At 44.5% G+C, this 17057-nt stretch overlaps 7 non-coding genes across 7 annotated transcripts; all 7 read left to right on the forward strand.

The window, feature by feature from the left end:
- The first annotated feature begins 482 nt into the window (after positions 1 to 482).
- Positions 483 to 555, forward strand: trnar-ccu (transfer RNA arginine (anticodon CCU)). The gene has a single exon. It is a non-coding gene; the product is annotated as a tRNA-Arg (tRNA).
- Positions 556 to 1492: 937 nt separating this feature from the next.
- trnar-ccu (transfer RNA arginine (anticodon CCU)) lies at positions 1493 to 1565 on the forward strand. The gene has a single exon. It is a non-coding gene; the product is annotated as a tRNA-Arg (tRNA).
- A 937-nt stretch (positions 1566 to 2502) lies between these two features.
- On the forward strand, positions 2503 to 2575 carry trnar-ccu (transfer RNA arginine (anticodon CCU)). The gene has a single exon. It is a non-coding gene; the product is annotated as a tRNA-Arg (tRNA).
- Positions 2576 to 3508: 933 nt separating this feature from the next.
- Positions 3509 to 3581, forward strand: trnar-ccu (transfer RNA arginine (anticodon CCU)). The gene has a single exon. It is a non-coding gene; the product is annotated as a tRNA-Arg (tRNA).
- A 1337-nt stretch (positions 3582 to 4918) lies between these two features.
- On the forward strand, positions 4919 to 4991 carry trnar-ccu (transfer RNA arginine (anticodon CCU)). Its single transcript has one exon. It is a non-coding gene; the product is annotated as a tRNA-Arg (tRNA).
- Positions 4992 to 8510: 3519 nt separating this feature from the next.
- Positions 8511 to 8583, forward strand: trnar-ccu (transfer RNA arginine (anticodon CCU)). The gene has a single exon. It is a non-coding gene; the product is annotated as a tRNA-Arg (tRNA).
- A 5999-nt stretch (positions 8584 to 14582) lies between these two features.
- On the forward strand, positions 14583 to 14655 carry trnar-ccu (transfer RNA arginine (anticodon CCU)). The gene has a single exon. It is a non-coding gene; the product is annotated as a tRNA-Arg (tRNA).
- The last annotated feature ends 2402 nt before the right edge of the window (positions 14656 to 17057 follow it).

Consider the following 17057-nt stretch of genomic DNA (forward strand, 5'->3'; position numbering starts at 1 on the left):
GGATGGAAACCATCCTCTGCTAACTGTGTTTTAACATCTCTTACACTGCATTCAAACTGACAAAGTCTTGTATTAAACCAACAACTGCTCGCTTGACAATAGTTTCAACAAATCATTCATTTTATGTCAGCCTACACTGCAGATGTCGGGAACAACAGTCAGTGCTGAGCAAATACAAATACTTCTGAGCTCCATAACATTGTTTTTACTTTGCTTCGCGACGACAACTTCTGAGCACTTTAGCATTGTGCGATACATCAATGCATTTGCTTGTGAGCACTAGAGCATAGTTTTTGCTTTGCGACATCAATGCATTGTTTTCATGTTACCCATACTCTCAGTGCATACAAAGACTTCTGAGTCCGTTATGTGTTGATGAAAAGCAGAGTAGCAGAGCGGAATATCATTCATTGTATGTCAATCCACATGTTGGGAACAACAGTCCGTGATGCAAACAGGGACTCTCTGACTCCACAAACGGAGCCCCAGTGGCCTAATGGATAAGGCACTGGCCTCCTAAGCCAGGGATTGTGGGTTCAAGTCCCATCTGGGGTGATTTAAAGCAGAGTGGCGCAGCAGAAGTGTGCTGAGCCCGTAACCCAGAGGTCGATGGATGGAAACCATCCTCTGCTAGCTGTGTTTTAACGTCTCTTCCACTGCATTCAAACTGACAAAGTCTTCGATTAAAGCAACAACTCTTGTCACTCTGAAGAGATTAAAGAAGTGATCAACCTAAAGGTAATGCTGTGAAATCAACGATAGGTTCAAGACCCATCTTGTTTGATAAAATGAGATTGGCACAGCTGAAGAGGGCAAATATAACATTGTTGCTACCATATCTTCAATGCTTTGCTTTGACGTGTTTGCTCAATGCTGTTTATTGCCCTCTGTGGATTGTCTTTGTTGTCTTGCCTTGAAAGCCAGGCATCGTGGGTTCGAGTCCCACATTGGCCGACGGACAGCAGAGTGGCGCAGCGGAAGCGTGCTGGGCCCATAACCCAGAGGTCGATGGATGGAAACCATCCTCTGCTAACTGTGTTTTAACATCTCTTACACTGCATTCAAACTGACAAAGTCTTGTATTAAACCAACAACTGCTCGCTTGACAATAGTTTCAACAAATCATTCATTTTATGTCAGCCTACACTGCAGATGTCGGGAACAACAGTCAGTGCTGAGCAAATACAAATACTTCTGAGCTCCATAACATTGTTTTTACTTTGCTTCGCGACGACAACTTCTGAGCACTTTAGCATTGTGCGATACATCAATGCATTTGCTTGTGAGCACTAGAGCATAGTTTTTGCTTTGCGACATCAATGCATTGTTTTCATGTTACCCATACTCTCAGTGCATACAAAGACTTCTGAGTCCGTTATGTGTTGATGAAAAGCAGAGTAGCAGAGCGGAATATCATTCATTGTATGTCAATCCACATGTTGGGAACAACAGTCCGTGATGCAAACAGGGACTCTCTGACTCCACAAACGGAGCCCCAGTGGCCTAATGGATAAGGCACTGGCCTCCTAAGCCAGGGATTGTGGGTTCAAGTCCCATCTGGGGTGATTTAAAGCAGAGTGGCGCAGCAGAGGTGTGCTGAGCCCGTAACCCAGAGGTCGATGGATGGAAACCATCCTCTGCTAGCTGTGTTTTAACGTCTCTTCCACTGCATTCAAACTGACAAAGTCTTCGATTAAAGCAACAACTCTTGTCACTCTGAAGAGATTAAAGAAGTGATCAACCTAAAGGTAATGCTGTGAAATCAACGATAGGTTCAAGACCCATCTTGTTTGATAAAATGAGATTGGCACAGCTGAAGAGGGCAAATATAACATTGTTGCTACCATATCTTCAATGCTTTGCTTTGACGTGTTTGCTCAATGCTGTTTATTGCCCTCTGTGGATTGTCTTTGTTGTCTTGCCTTGAAAGCCAGGCATCGTGGGTTCGAGTCCCACATTGGCCGACGGACAGCAGAGTGGCGCAGCGGAAGCGTGCTGGGCCCATAACCCAGAGGTCGATGGATGGAAACCATCCTCTGCTAACTGTGTTTTAACATCTCTTACACTGCATTCAAACTGACAAAGTCTTGTATTAAACCAACAACTGCTCGCTTGACAATAGTTTCAACAAATCATTCATTTTATGTCAGCCTACACTGCAGATGTCGGGAACAACAGTCAGTGCTGAGCAAATACAAATACTTCTGAGCTCCATAACATTGTTTTTACTTTGCTTCGCGACGACAACTTCTGAGCACTTTAGCATTGTGCGATACATCAATGCATTTGCTTGTGAGCACTAGAGCATAGTTTTTGCTTTGCGACATCAATGCATTGTTTTCATGTTACCCATACTCTCAGTGCATACAAAGACTTCTGAGTCCGTTATGTGTTGATGAAAAGCAGAGTAGCAGAGCGGAATATCATTCATTGTATGTCAATCCACATGTTGGGAACAACAGTCCGTGATGCAAACAGGGACTCTCTGACTCCACAAACGGAGCCCCAGTGGCCTAATGGATAAGGCACTGGCCTCCTAAGCCAGGGATTGTGGGTTCAAGTCCCATCTGGGGTGATTTAAAGCAGAGTGGCGCAGCAGAGGTGTGCTGAGCCCGTAACCCAGAGGTCGATGGATGGAAACCATCCTCTGCTAGCTGTGTTTTAACGTCTCTTCCACTGCATTCAAACTGACAAAGTCTTCGATTAAAGCAACAACTCTTGTCACTCTGAAGAGATTAAAGAAGTGATCAACCTAAAGGTAATGCTGTGAAATCAACGATAGGTTCAAGACCCATCTTGTTTGATAAAATGAGATTGGCACAGCTGAAGAGGGCAAATATAACATTGTTGCTACCATATCTTCAATGCTTTGCTTTGACGTGTTTGCTCAATGCTGTTTATTGCCCTCTGTGGATTGTCTTTGTTGTCTTGCCTTGAAAGCCAGGCATCGTGGGTTCGAGTCCCACATTGGCCGACGGACAGCAGAGTGGCGCAGCGGAAGCGTGCTGGGCCCATAACCCAGAGGTCGATGGATGGAAACCATCCTCTGCTAACTGTGTTTTAACATCTCTTACACTGCATTCAAACTGACAAAGTCTTGTATTAAACCAACAACAGCTCGCTTGACAATAGTTTCAACAAATCATTCATTTTATGTCAGCCTACACTGCAGATGTCGGGAACAACAGTCAGTGCTGCATACAAATACTTCTGAGCTCCATAACATTGTTTTTGCTTTGCTTCGCGACGACAACTTCTGAGCACTTTAGCATTGTGCGATACATCAATGCATTTGCTTGTGAGCACTAGAGCATAGTTTTTGCTTTGCGACATCAATGTATTGTTTTCATGTTACCCATACTCTCAGTGCATACAAAGACTTCTGAGTCCGTTATGTGTTGATGAAAAGCAGAGTAGCAGAGCGGAATATCATACATTGTATGTCAATCCACATGTTGGGAACAACAGTCCGTGATGCAAACAGGGACTCTCTGACTCCACAAACGGAGCCCCAGTGGCCTAATGGATAAGGCACTGGCCTCCTAAGCCAGGGATTGTGGGTTCAAGTCCCATCTGGGGTGATTTAAAGCAGAGTGGGGCAGCAGAAGTGTGCTGAGCCTGTTACCCAGAGGTCGATGGATGGAAACCATCCTCTGCTAACTGTGTTTTAACGTCTCTTCCACTGCATTCAAACTGACAAAGTCTTCGATTAAAGCAACAACTCTTGTCACTCTGAAGAGATTAAAGAAGTGATCAACCTAAAGGTAATGCTGTGAAATCAACGATAGGTTCAAGACCCATCTTGTTTGACAAAAAGAGATTGGCACAGCTGAAGCGTGATGGGCAAATATAACATTGTTGCTACCATATCTTCAATGCTTTGCTTTGACGTGTTTGCTCAATGCTGTTTATTGCCCTCTGTGGATTGTCTTTGTTGTCTTGCCTTGAAAGCCAGGCATCGTGGGTTCGAGTCCCACATTGGCTGACGGACAGCAGAGTGGCGCAGCGGAAGCGTGCTGGGCCCATAACCCAGAGGTCGATGGATGGAAACCATCCTCTGCTAACTGTGTTTTAACGTCTCTTCCACTGCATTCAAACTGACAAAGTCTTCGATTAAAGCAACAACTCTTGTCACTCTGAAGAGATTAAAGAAGTGATCAACCTAAAGGTAATGCTGTGAAATCAACGATAGGTTCAAGACCCATCTTGTTTGATAAAATGAGATTGGCACAGCTGAAGAGGGCAAATATAACATTGTTGCTACCATATCTTCAATGCTTTGCTTTGATGTGTTTGCTCAATGCTGTTTATTGCCCTCTGTGGATTGTCTTTGTTGTCTTGCCTTGAAAGCCAGGCATCGTGGGTTCGAGTCCCACATTGGCCGACGGACAGCAGAGTGGCGCAGCGGAAGCGTGCTGGGCCCATAACCCAGAGGTCGATGGATGGAAACCATCCTCTGCTAACTGTGTTTTAACATCTCTTACACTGCATTCAAACTGACAAAGTCTTGTATTAAACCAACAACTGCTCGCTTGACAATAGTTTCAACAAATCATTCATTTTATGTCAGCCTACACTGCAGATGTCGGGAACAACAGTAAGTGCTGCATACAAATACTTCTGAGCTCCATAACATTGTTTTTGCTTTGCTTCGCGACGACAACTTCTGAGCACTTTAGCATTGTGCGATACATCAATGCATTTGTTTGTGAGCACTAGAGCATAGTTTTTGCTTTGCGACATCAATGTATTGTTTTCATGATACCCATACTCTCAGTGCATACAAAGACTTCTGAGTCCGTTATGTGTTGATGAAAAGCAGAGTAGCAGAGCGGAATATCATTCATTGTATGTCAATCCACATGTTGGGAACAACAGTCCGTGATGCAAACAGGGACTCTCTGACTCCACAAACGGAGCCCCAGTGGCCTAATGGATAAGGCACTGGCCTCCTAAGCCAGGGATTGTGGGTTCAAGTCCCATCTGGGGTGATTTAAAGCAGAGTGGCGCAGCAGAAGTGTGCTGAGCCCGTAACCCAGAGGTCGATGGATGGAAACCATCCTCTGCTAGCTGTGTTTTAACGTCTCTTCCACTGCATTCAAACTGACAAAGTCTTCGATTAAAGCAACAACTCTGAAGAGATTAAAGAAGTGATCAACCTAAAGGTAATGCTGTGAAATCAACGATAGGTTCAAGACCCATCTTGTTTGATAAAAGGAGATTGGCACAGCTGAAGAGGGCAAATATAACATTGTTGCTACCATATCTTCAATGCTTTGCTTTGACGTGTTTGCTCAATGCTGTTTATTGCCCTCTGTGGATTGTGTTTGTTGTCTTGCCTTGAAAGCCAGGCATCGTGGGTTCGACTCCCACATTGGCTGAAGGACAGCAGAGTGGCGCAGCGGAAGCGTGCTGGGCCCATAACCCAGAGGTCGATGGATGGAAACCATCCTCTGCTAACTGTGTTTTAACATCTCTTCCACTGCATTCAAACTGACAAAATCTTCGATTAAAGCAACAACTCTTGTCACTCTGAAGAGATTAAAGAAGTGATCAACCTAAAGGTAATGCTGTGAAATCAACGATAGGTTCAAGACCCATCTTGTTTGACAAAAAGAGATTGGCACAGCTGAAGCGTGATGGGCAAATATAACATTGTTGCTACCATATCTTCAATGCTTTGCTTTGACGTGTTTGCTCAATGCTGTTTATTGCCCTCTGTGGATTGTCTTTGTTGTCTTGCCTTGAAAGCCAGGCATCGTGGGTTCGAGTCCCACATTGGCTGACGGACAGCTGAGTGGCGCAGTGGAAGCGTGCTGGGCCCATAACCCAGAGGTCGATGGATCGAAACCATCCTCTGCTAACTGTGTTTTAACGTCTCTTCCACTGCATTCAAACTGACAAAGCCTTCGAATAAAGCAACAACTCTTGTCACTCTGAAGAGATTAAAGAAGTGATCAACCTAAAGGTAATGCTGTGAAATCAACGATAGGTTCAAGACCCATCTTGTTTGATAAAATGAGATTGGCACAGCTGAAGAGGGCAAATATAACATTGTTGCTACCATATCTTCAATGCTTTGCTTTGACGTGTTTGCTCAATGCTGTTTATTGCCCTCTGTGGATTGTCTTTGTTGTCTTGCCTTGAAAGCCAGGCATCGTGGGTTCGAGTCCCACATTGGCCGACGGACAGCAGAGTGGCGCAGCGGAAGCGTGCTGGGCCCATAACCCAGAGGTCGATGGATGGAAACCATCCTCTGCTAACTGTGTTTTAACATCTCTTACACTGCATTCAAACTGACAAAGTCTTGTATTAAACCAACAACTGCTCGCTTGACAATAGTTTCAACAAATCATTCATTTTATGTCAGCCTACACTGCAGATGTCGGGAACAGTCAGTGCTGCATACAAATACTTCTGAGCTCCATAACATTGTTTTTGCTTTGCTTCGCGACGACAACTTCTGAGCACTTTAGCATTGTGCGATACATCAATGCATTTGCTTGTGAGCACTAGAGCATAGTTTTTGCTTTGCGACATCAATGTATTGTTTTCATGTTACCCATACTCTCAGTGCATACAAAGACTTCTGAGTCCGTTATGTGGTGATGAAAAGCAGAGTAGCAGAGCGGAATATCATTCATTGTATGTCAATCCACATGTTGGGAACAACAGTCCGTGATGCAAACAGGGACTCTCTGACTCCACAAATGGAGCACCAGTGGCCTAATGGATAAGACACTGGCCTTCTAAGCCAGGGATTGTGGGTTCAAGTCCCATCTGGGGTGATTTAAAGCAGAGTGGCGCAGCAGAAGTGTGCTGGGCCCGTAACCCAGAGGTCGATGGATAGAAACCATCCTCTGCTAACTGTGTTTTAACATCTCTTCCACTGCATTCAAACTGACAAAGTCTTCGATTAAAGCAACAACTCTGAAGAGATTAAAGAAGTGATCAACCTAAAGGTAATGCTGTGAAATCAACGATAGGTTCAAGGCCCATCTTGTTTGATAAAAGGAGATTGGCACAGCTGAAGAGGGCAAATATAACATTGTTGCTACCATATCTTCAATGCTTTGCTTTGACGTGTTTGCTCAATGCTGTTTATTGCCCTCTGTGGATTGTGTTTGTTGTCTTGCCTTGAAAGCCAGGCATCGTGGGTTCGAGTCCCACATTGGCTGAAGGACAGCAGAGTGGCGCAGCGGAAGCGTGCTGGGCCCATAACCCAGAGGTCGATGGATGGAAACCATCCTCTGCTAACTGTGTTTTAACATCTCTTCCACTGCATTCAAACTGACAAAATCTTCGATTAAAGCAACAACTCTTGTCACTCTGAAGACATTAAAGAAGTGATCAACCTAAAGGTAATGCTGTGAAATCAACGATAGGTTCAAGACCCATCTTGTTTGACAAAAAGAGATTGGCACAGCTGAAGAGGGCAAATATAACATTGTTGCTACCATATCTTCAATGCTTTGCTTTGACGTGTTTGCTCAATGCTGTTTATTGCCCTCTGTGGATTGTCTTTGTTGTCTTGCCTTGAAAGCCAGGCATCGTGGGTTCGAGTCCCACATTGGCTGACGGACAGCAGAGTGGCGCAGCGGAAGCGTGCTGGGCCCATAACCCAGAGGTCGATGGATGGAAACCATCCTCTGCTAACTGTGTTTTAACGTCTCTTCCACTGCATTCAAACTGACAAAGTCTTCGATTAAAGCAACAACTCTTGTCACTCTGAAGAGATTAAAGAAGTGATCAACCTAAAGGTAATGCTGTGAAATCAACGATAGGTTCAAGACCCATCTTGTTTGATAAAATGAGATTGGCACAGCTGAAGAGGGCAAATATAACATTGTTGCTACCATATCTTCAATGCTTTGCTTTGATGTGTTTGCTCAATGCTGTTTATTGCCCTCTGTGGATTGTCTTTGTTGTCTTGCCTTGAAAGCCAGGCATCGTGGGTTCGAGTCCCACATTGGCCGACGGACAGCAGAGTGGCGCAGCGGAAGCGTGCTGGGCCCATAACCCAGAGGTCGATGGATGGAAACCATCCTCTGCTAACTGTGTTTTAACATCTCTTACACTGCATTCAAACTGACAAAGTCTTGTATTAAACCAACAACTGCTCGCTTGACAATAGTTTCAACAAATCATTCATTTTATGTCAGCCTACACTGCAGATGTCGGGAACAACAGTAAGTGCTGCATACAAATACTTCTGAGCTCCATAACATTGTTTTTGCTTTGCTTCGCGACGACAACTTCTGAGCACTTTAGCATTGTGCGATACATCAATGCATTTGTTTGTGAGCACTAGAGCATAGTTTTTGCTTTGCGACATCAATGTATTGTTTTCATGATACCCATACTCTCAGTGCATACAAAGACTTCTGAGTCCGTTATGTGTTGATGAAAAGCAGAGTAGCAGAGCGGAATATCATTCATTGTATGTCAATCCACATGTTGGGAACAACAGTCCGTGATGCAAACAGGGACTCTCTGACTCCACAAACGGAGCCCCAGTGGCCTAATGGATAAGGCACTGGCCTCCTAAGCCAGGGATTGTGGGTTCAAGTCCCATCTGGGGTGATTTAAAGCAGAGTGGCGCAGCAGAAGTGTGCTGAGCCCGTAACCCAGAGGTCGATGGATGGAAACCATCCTCTGCTAGCTGTGTTTTAACGTCTCTTCCACTGCATTCAAACTGACAAAGTCTTCGATTAAAGCAACAACTCTGAAGAGATTAAAGAAGTGATCAACCTAAAGGTAATGCTGTGAAATCAACGATAGGTTCAAGACCCATCTTGTTTGATAAAAGGAGATTGGCACAGCTGAAGAGGGCAAATATAACATTGTTGCTACCATATCTTCAATGCTTTGCTTTGACGTGTTTGCTCAATGCTGTTTATTGCCCTCTGTGGATTGTGTTTGTTGTCTTGCCTTGAAAGCCAGGCATCGTGGGTTCGACTCCCACATTGGCTGAAGGACAGCAGAGTGGCGCAGCGGAAGCGTGCTGGGCCCATAACCCAGAGGTCGATGGATGGAAACCATCCTCTGCTAACTGTGTTTTAACATCTCTTCCACTGCATTCAAACTGACAAAATCTTCGATTAAAGCAACAACTCTTGTCACTCTGAAGAGATTAAAGAAGTGATCAACCTAAAGGTAATGCTGTGAAATCAACGATAGGTTCAAGACCCATCTTGTTTGACAAAAAGAGATTGGCACAGCTGAAGCGTGATGGGCAAATATAACATTGTTGCTACCATATCTTCAATGCTTTGCTTTGACGTGTTTGCTCAATGCTGTTTATTGCCCTCTGTGGATTGTCTTTGTTGTCTTGCCTTGAAAGCCAGGCATCGTGGGTTCGAGTCCCACATTGGCTGACGGACAGCTGAGTGGCGCAGTGGAAGCGTGCTGGGCCCATAACCCAGAGGTCGATGGATCGAAACCATCCTCTGCTAACTGTGTTTTAACGTCTCTTCCACTGCATTCAAACTGACAAAGCCTTCGAATAAAGCAACAACTCTTGTCACTCTGAAGAGATTAAAGAAGTGATCAACCTAAAGGTAATGCTGTGAAATCAACGATAGGTTCAAGACCCATCTTGTTTGATAAAATGAGATTGGCACAGCTGAAGAGGGCAAATATAACATTGTTGCTACCATATCTTCAATGCTTTGCTTTGACGTGTTTGCTCAATGCTGTTTATTGCCCTCTGTGGATTGTCTTTGTTGTCTTGCCTTGAAAGCCAGGCATCGTGGGTTCGAGTCCCACATTGGCCGACGGACAGCAGAGTGGCGCAGCGGAAGCGTGCTGGGCCCATAACCCAGAGGTCGATGGATGGAAACCATCCTCTGCTAACTGTGTTTTAACATCTCTTACACTGCATTCAAACTGACAAAGTCTTGTATTAAACCAACAACTGCTCGCTTGACAATAGTTTCAACAAATCATTCATTTTATGTCAGCCTACACTGCAGATGTCGGGAACAACAGTCAGTGCTGCATACAAATACTTCTGAGCTCCATAACATTGTTTTTGCTTTGCTTCGCGACGACAACTTCTGAGCACTTTAGCATTGTGCGATACATCAATGCATTTGCTTGTGAGCACTAGAGCATAGTTTTTGCTTTGCGACATCAATGTATTGTTTTCATGTTACCCATACTCTCAGTGCATACAAAGACTTCTGAGTCCGTTATGTGGTGATGAAAAGCAGAGTAGCAGAGCGGAATATCATTCATTGTATGTCAATCCACATGTTGGGAACAACAGTCCGTGATGCAAACAGGGACTCTCTGACTCCACAAATGGAGCACCAGTGGCCTAATGGATAAGACACTGGCCTTCTAAGCCAGGGATTGTGGGTTCAAGTCCCATCTGGGGTGATTTAAAGCAGAGTGGCGCAGCAGAAGTGTGCTGGGCCCGTAACCCAGAGGTCGATGGATAGAAACCATCCTCTGCTAACTGTGTTTTAACATCTCTTCCACTGCATTCAAACTGACAAAGTCTTCGATTAAAGCAACAACTCTGAAGAGATTAAAGAAGTGATCAACCTAAAGGTAATGCTGTGAAATCAACGATAGGTTCAAGGCCCATCTTGTTTGATAAAAGGAGATTGGCACAGCTGAAGAGGGCAAATATAACATTGTTGCTACCATATCTTCAATGCTTTGCTTTGACGTGTTTGCTCAATGCTGTTTATTGCCCTCTGTGGATTGTGTTTGTTGTCTTGCCTTGAAAGCCAGGCATCGTGGGTTCGAGTCCCACATTGGCTGAAGGACAGCAGAGTGGCGCAGCGGAAGCGTGCTGGGCCCATAACCCAGAGGTCGATGGATGGAAACCATCCTCTGCTAACTGTGTTTTAACATCTCTTCCACTGCATTCAAACTGACAAAATCTTCGATTAAAGCAACAACTCTTGTCACTCTGAAGACATTAAAGAAGTGATCAACCTAAAGGTAATGCTGTGAAATCAACGATAGGTTCAAGACCCATCTTGTTTGACAAAAAGAGATTGGCACAGCTGAAGAGGGCAAATATAACATTGTTGCTACCATATCTTCAATGCTTTGCTTTGACGTGTTTGCTCAATGCTGTTTATTGCCCTCTGTGGATTGTCTTTGTTGTCTTGCCTTGAAAGCCAGGCATCGTGGGTTCGAGTCCCACATTGGCCGACGGACAGCAGAGTGGCGCAGCGGAAGCGTGCTGGGCCCATAACCCAGAGGTCGATGGATGGAAACCATCCTCTGCTAACTGTGTTTTAACATCTCTTACACTGCATTCAAACTGACAAAAGGAGATTGGCACAGCTGAAGAGGGCAAATATAACATTGTTGCTACCATATCTTCAATGCTTTGCTTTGACGTGTTTGCTCAATGCTGTTTATTGCCCTCTGTGGATTGTCTTTGTTGTCTTGCCTTGAAAACCAGGCATCGTGGGTTCGAGTCCCACATTGGCCGACGGACAGCAGAGTGGCGCAGGGGAAGCATGCTGGGCCCATAACCCAGAGGTCGATGGATGGAAACCATCCTCTGCTAACTGTGTTTTAACATCTCTTACACTGCATTCAAACTGACAAAGTCTTCGATTAAAGCAACAACTCTCGTCACTCTGAAGAGATTAAAGAAGTGATCAACCTAAAGGTAATGCTGTGAAATCAACGATAGCTTCAAGACCCATCTTGTTTGATAAAATGAGATTGGCACAGCTGAAGAGGGCAAATATAACATTGTTGCTACCATATATTCAATGCTTTGCTTTGACGTGTTTGCTCAATGCTGTTTAATGCCCTCTGTGGATTGTCTTTGTTGTCTTGCCTTGAAAGCCAGGCATCGTGGGTTCGAGTCCCACATTGGCCGACGGACAGCAGAAGCGTGCTGGGCCCATAACCCAGAGGTCGATGGATGGAAACCATCCTCTGCTAACTGTGTTTTAACATCTCTTACACTGCATTCAAACTGACAAAGTCTTCGATTAAAGCAACAACTCTGAAGAGATTAAAGAAGTGATCAACCTAAAGGTAATGCTGTGAAATCAACGATAGGTTCAAGACCCATCTTGTTTGACAAAAAGAGATTGGCACAGCTGAAGCGTGATGGGCAAATATAACATTGTTGCTACCATATCTTCAATGCTTTGCTTTGACGTGTTTGCTCAATGCTGTTTATTGCCCTCTGTGGATTGTCTTTGTTGTCTTGCCTTGAAAGCCAGGCATCGTGGGTTCGAGTCCCACATTGGCTGAAGGACAGCAGAGTGGCGCAGCGGAAGCGTGCTGGGCACATAACCCAGAGGTCGATGGATGGAAACCATCCTCTGCTAACTGTGTTTTAACATCTCTTCCACTGCATTCAAACTGACAAAATCTTCGATTAAAGCAACAACTCTTGTCACTCTGAAGAGATTAAAGAAGTGATCAACCTAAAGGTAATGCTGTGAAATCAACGATAGGTTCAAGACCCATCTTGTTTGACAAAAAGAGATTGGCACAGCTGAAGCGTGATGGGCAAATATAACATTGTTGCTACCATATCTTCAATGCTTTGCTTTGACGTGTTTGCTCAATGCTGTTTATTGCCCTCTGTGGATTGTCTTTGTTGTCTTGCCTTGAAAGCCAGGCATCGTGGGTTCGAGTCCCACATTGGCTGACGGACAGCTGAGTGGCGCAGTGGAAGCGTGCTGGGCCCATAACCCAGAGGTCGATGGATGGAAACCATCCTCTGCTAACTGTGTTTTAACATCTCTTACACTGCATTCAAACTGACAAAGTCTTGTATTAAACCAACAACTGCTCGCTTGACAAAAGTTTCAACAAATCATTCATTTTATGTCAGCCTACACTGCAGATGTCGGGAACAACAGTCAGTGCTGCATACAAATACTTCTGAGCTCCATAACATTGTTTTTGCTTTGCTTCGCGACGACAACTTCTGAGCACTTTAGCATTGTGCGATACATCAATGCATTTGCTTGTGAGCACAAGAGCATAGTTTTTGCTTTGCGACATCAATATATTGTTTTCATGTTACCCATACTCTCAGTGCATACAAAGACTTCTGAGTCCGTTATGTGGTGATGAAAAGCAGAGTAGCAGAGCGGAATATCATTCATTGTATGTCAATCCACATGTTGGGAACAACAGTCCGTGATGCAAACAGGGACTCTCTGACTCCACAAACGGAGCACCAGTGGCCTAATGGATAAGACACTGGCCTTCTAAGCCAGGGATTGTGGGTTCAAGTCCCATCTGGGGTGATTTAAAGCAGAGTGGCGCAGCAGAAGTGTGCTGGGCCCGTAACCCAGAGGTCGATGGATAGAAACCATCCTCTGCTAACTGTGTTTTAACGTCTCTTCCACTGCATTCAAACTGACAAAGTCTTCGATTAAAGCAACAACTCTTGTCACTCTGAAGACATTAAAGAAGTGATCAACCTAAAGGTAATGCTGTGAAATCAACGATAGGTTCAAGACCCATCTTGTTTGACAAAAAGAGATTGGCACAGCTGAAGAGGGCAAATATAACATTGTTGCTACCATATCTTCAATGCTTTGCTTTGACGTGTTTGCTCAATGCTGTTTATTGCCCTCTGTGGATTGTCTTTGTTGTCTTGCCTTGAAAGCCTGGCATCGTGGGTTCGAGTCCCACATAGGCTGAAGGACAGCAGAGTGGCGCAGCGGAAGCGTGCTGGGCCCATAACCCAGAGGTCGATGGATGGAAACCATCCTCTGCTACCTGTGTTTTAACATCTCTTCCACTGCATTCAAACTGACAAAGTCTTCGATTAAAGCAACAACTCTTGTCACTCTGAAGAGATTAAAGAAGTGATCAACCTAAAGGTAATGCTGTGAAATCAACGATAGGTTCAAGACCCATCTTGTTTGATAAAAGGAGATTGGCACAGCTGAAGAGGGCAAATATAACATTGTTGCTACCATATCTTCAATGCTTTGCTTTGACGTGTTTGCTCAATGCTGTTTATTGCCCTCTGTGGATTGTCTTTGTTGTCTTGCCTTGAAAGCCAGGCATCGTGGGTTCGAGTCCCACATTGGCCAACGGACAGCAGAGTGGCGCAGCGGAAGCGTGCTGGGCCCATAACCCAGAGGTCGATGGATGGAAACCATCCTCTGCTAACTGTGTTTTAACATCTCTTACACTGCATTCAAACTGACAAAGTCTTGTATTAAACCAACAACTGCTCGCTTGACAATAGTTTCAACAAATCATTCATTTTATGTCAGCCTACACTGCAGATGTCGGGAACAACAGTCAGTGCTGCATACAAATACTTCTGAGCTCCATAACATTGTTTTTGCTTTGCTTTGCGACGACAACTTCTGAGCACTTTAGCATTGTGCGATACATCAATGCATTTGCTTGTGAGCACTAGAGCATAGTTTTTGCTTTGCGACATCAATGTATTGTTTTCATGTTACCCATACTCTCAGTGCATACAAAGACTTCTGAGTCCGTTATGTGTTGATGAAAAGCAGAGTAGCAGAGCGGAATATCATTCATTGTATGTCAATCCACATGTTGGGAACAACAGTCCGTGATGCAAACAGGGACTCTCTGACTCCACAAACGGAGCCCCAGTGGCCTAATGGATAAGGCACTGGCCTCCTAAGCCAGGGATTGTGGGTTCAAGTCCCATCTGGGGTGATTTAAAGCAGAGTGGCGCAGCAGAAGTGTGCTAGGCCCATAACCCAGAGGTCGATGGATGGAAACCATCCTCTGCTAACTGTGTTTTAACATCTCTTACACTGCATTCAAACTGACAAAGTCTTCGATTAAAGCAACAACTCTGAAGAGATTAAAGAAGTGATCAACCTAAAGGTAATGCTGTGAAATCAACGATAGGTTCAAGGCCCATCTTGTTTGATAAAAGGAGATTGGCACAGCTGAAGAGGGCAAATATAACATTGTTGCTACCATATCTTCAATGCTTTGCTTTGACGTGTTTGCTCAATGCTGTTTATTGCCCTCTGTGGATTGTGTTTGTTGTCTTGCCTTGAAAGCCAGGCATCGTGGGTTCGAGTCCCACATTGGCTGAAGGACAGCAGAGTGGCGCAGCGGAAGCGTGCTGGGCCCATAACCCAGAGGTCGATGGATGGAAACCATCCTCTGCTAACTGTGTTTTAACATCTCTTACACTGCATTCAAACTGACAAAAGGAGATTGGCACAGCTGAAGAGGGCAAATATAACATTGTTGCTACCATATCTTCAATGCTTTGCTTTGACGTGTTTGCTCAATGCTGTTTATTGCCCTCTGTGGATTGTCTTTGTTGTCTTGCCTTGAAAACCAGGCATCGTGGGTTCGAGTCCCACATTGGCCGACGGACAGCAGAGTGGCGCAGCGGAAGCGTGCTGGGCCCATAACCCAGAGGTCGATGGATGGAAACCATCCTCTGCTAACTGTGTTTTAACATCTCTTACACTGCATTCAAACTGACAAAGTCTTCGATTAAAGCAACAACTCTCGTCACTCTGAAGAGATTAAAGAAGTGATCAACCTAAAGGTAATGCTGTGAAATCAACGATAGGTTCAAGACCCATCTTGTTTGATAAAATGAGATTGGCACAGCTGAAGAGGGCAAATATAACATTGTTGCTCCCATATATTCAATGCTTTGCTTTGACGTGTTTGCTCAATGCTGTTTAATGCCCTCTGTGGATTGTCTTTGTTGTCTTGCCTTGAAAGCCAGGCATCGTGGGTTCGAGTCCCACATTGGCCGACGGACAGCAGAGTGGCGCAGCAGAAGCGTGCTGGGCCCATAACCCAGAGGTCGATGGATGGAAACCATCCTCTGCTAACTGTGTTTTAACATCTCTTACACTGCATTCAAACTGACAAAGTCTTCGATTAAAGCAACAACTCTGAAGAGATTAAAGAAGTGATCAACCTAAAGGTAATGCTGTGAAATCAACGATAGGTTCAAGACCCATCTTGTTTGACAAAAAGAGATTGGCACAGCTGAAGCGTGATGGGCAAATATAACATTGTTGCTACCATATCTTCAATGCTTTGCTTTGACGTGTTTGCTCAATGCTGTTTATTGCCCTCTGTGGATTGTCTTTGTTGTCTTGCCTTGAAAGCCAGGCATCGTGGGTTCGAGTCCCACATTGGCTGAAGGACAGCAGAGTGGCGCAGCGGAAGCGTGCTGGGCACATAACCCAGAGGTCGATGGATGGAAACCATCCTCTGCTAACTGTGTTTTAACATCTCTTCCACTGCATTCAAACTGACAAAATCTTCGATTAAAGCAACAACTCTTGTCACTCTGAAGAGATTAAAGAAGTGATCAACCTAAAGGTAATGCTGTGAAATCAACGATAGGTTCAAGACCCATCTTGTTTGACAAAAAGAGATTGGCACAGCTGAAGCGTGATGGGCAAATATAACATTGTTGCTACCATATCTTCAATGCTTTGCTTTGACGTGTTTGCTCAATGCTGTTTATTGCCCTCTGTGGATTGTCTTTGTTGTCTTGCCTTGAAAGCCAGGCATCGTGGGTTCGAGTCCCACATTGGCTGACGGACAGCTGAGTGGCGCAGTGGAAGCGTGCTGGGCCCATAACCCAGAGGTCGATGGATGGAAACCATCCTCTGCTAACTGTGTTTTAACATCTCTTACACTGCATTCAAACTGACAAAGTCTTGTATTAAACCAACAACTGCTCGCTTGACAAAAGTTTCAACAAATCATTCATTTTATGTCAGCCTACACTGCAGATGTCGGGAACAACAGTCAGTGCTGCATACAAATACTTCTGAGCTCCATAACATTGTTTTTGCTTTGCTTCGCGACGACAACTTCTGAGCACTTTAGCATTGTGCGATAAATCAATGCATTTGCTTGTGAGCACAAGAGCATAGTTTTTGCTTTGCGACATCAATGTATTGTTTTCATGTTACCCATACTCTCAGTGCATACAAAGACTTCTGAGTCCGTTATGTGGTGATGAAAAGCAGAGTAGCAGAGCGGAATATCATTCATTGTATGTCAATCCACATGTTGGGAACAACAGTCCGTGATGCAAACAGGGACTCTCTGACTCCACA

This window comes from Anarhichas minor, unplaced genomic scaffold (assembly GCF_050575085.1).
Source record: "Anarhichas minor isolate MPS153535 unplaced genomic scaffold, ASM5057508v1 ptg000058l, whole genome shotgun sequence".
Classification (NCBI taxonomy): Eukaryota; Metazoa; Chordata; class Actinopteri; order Perciformes; family Anarhichadidae; genus Anarhichas; species Anarhichas minor.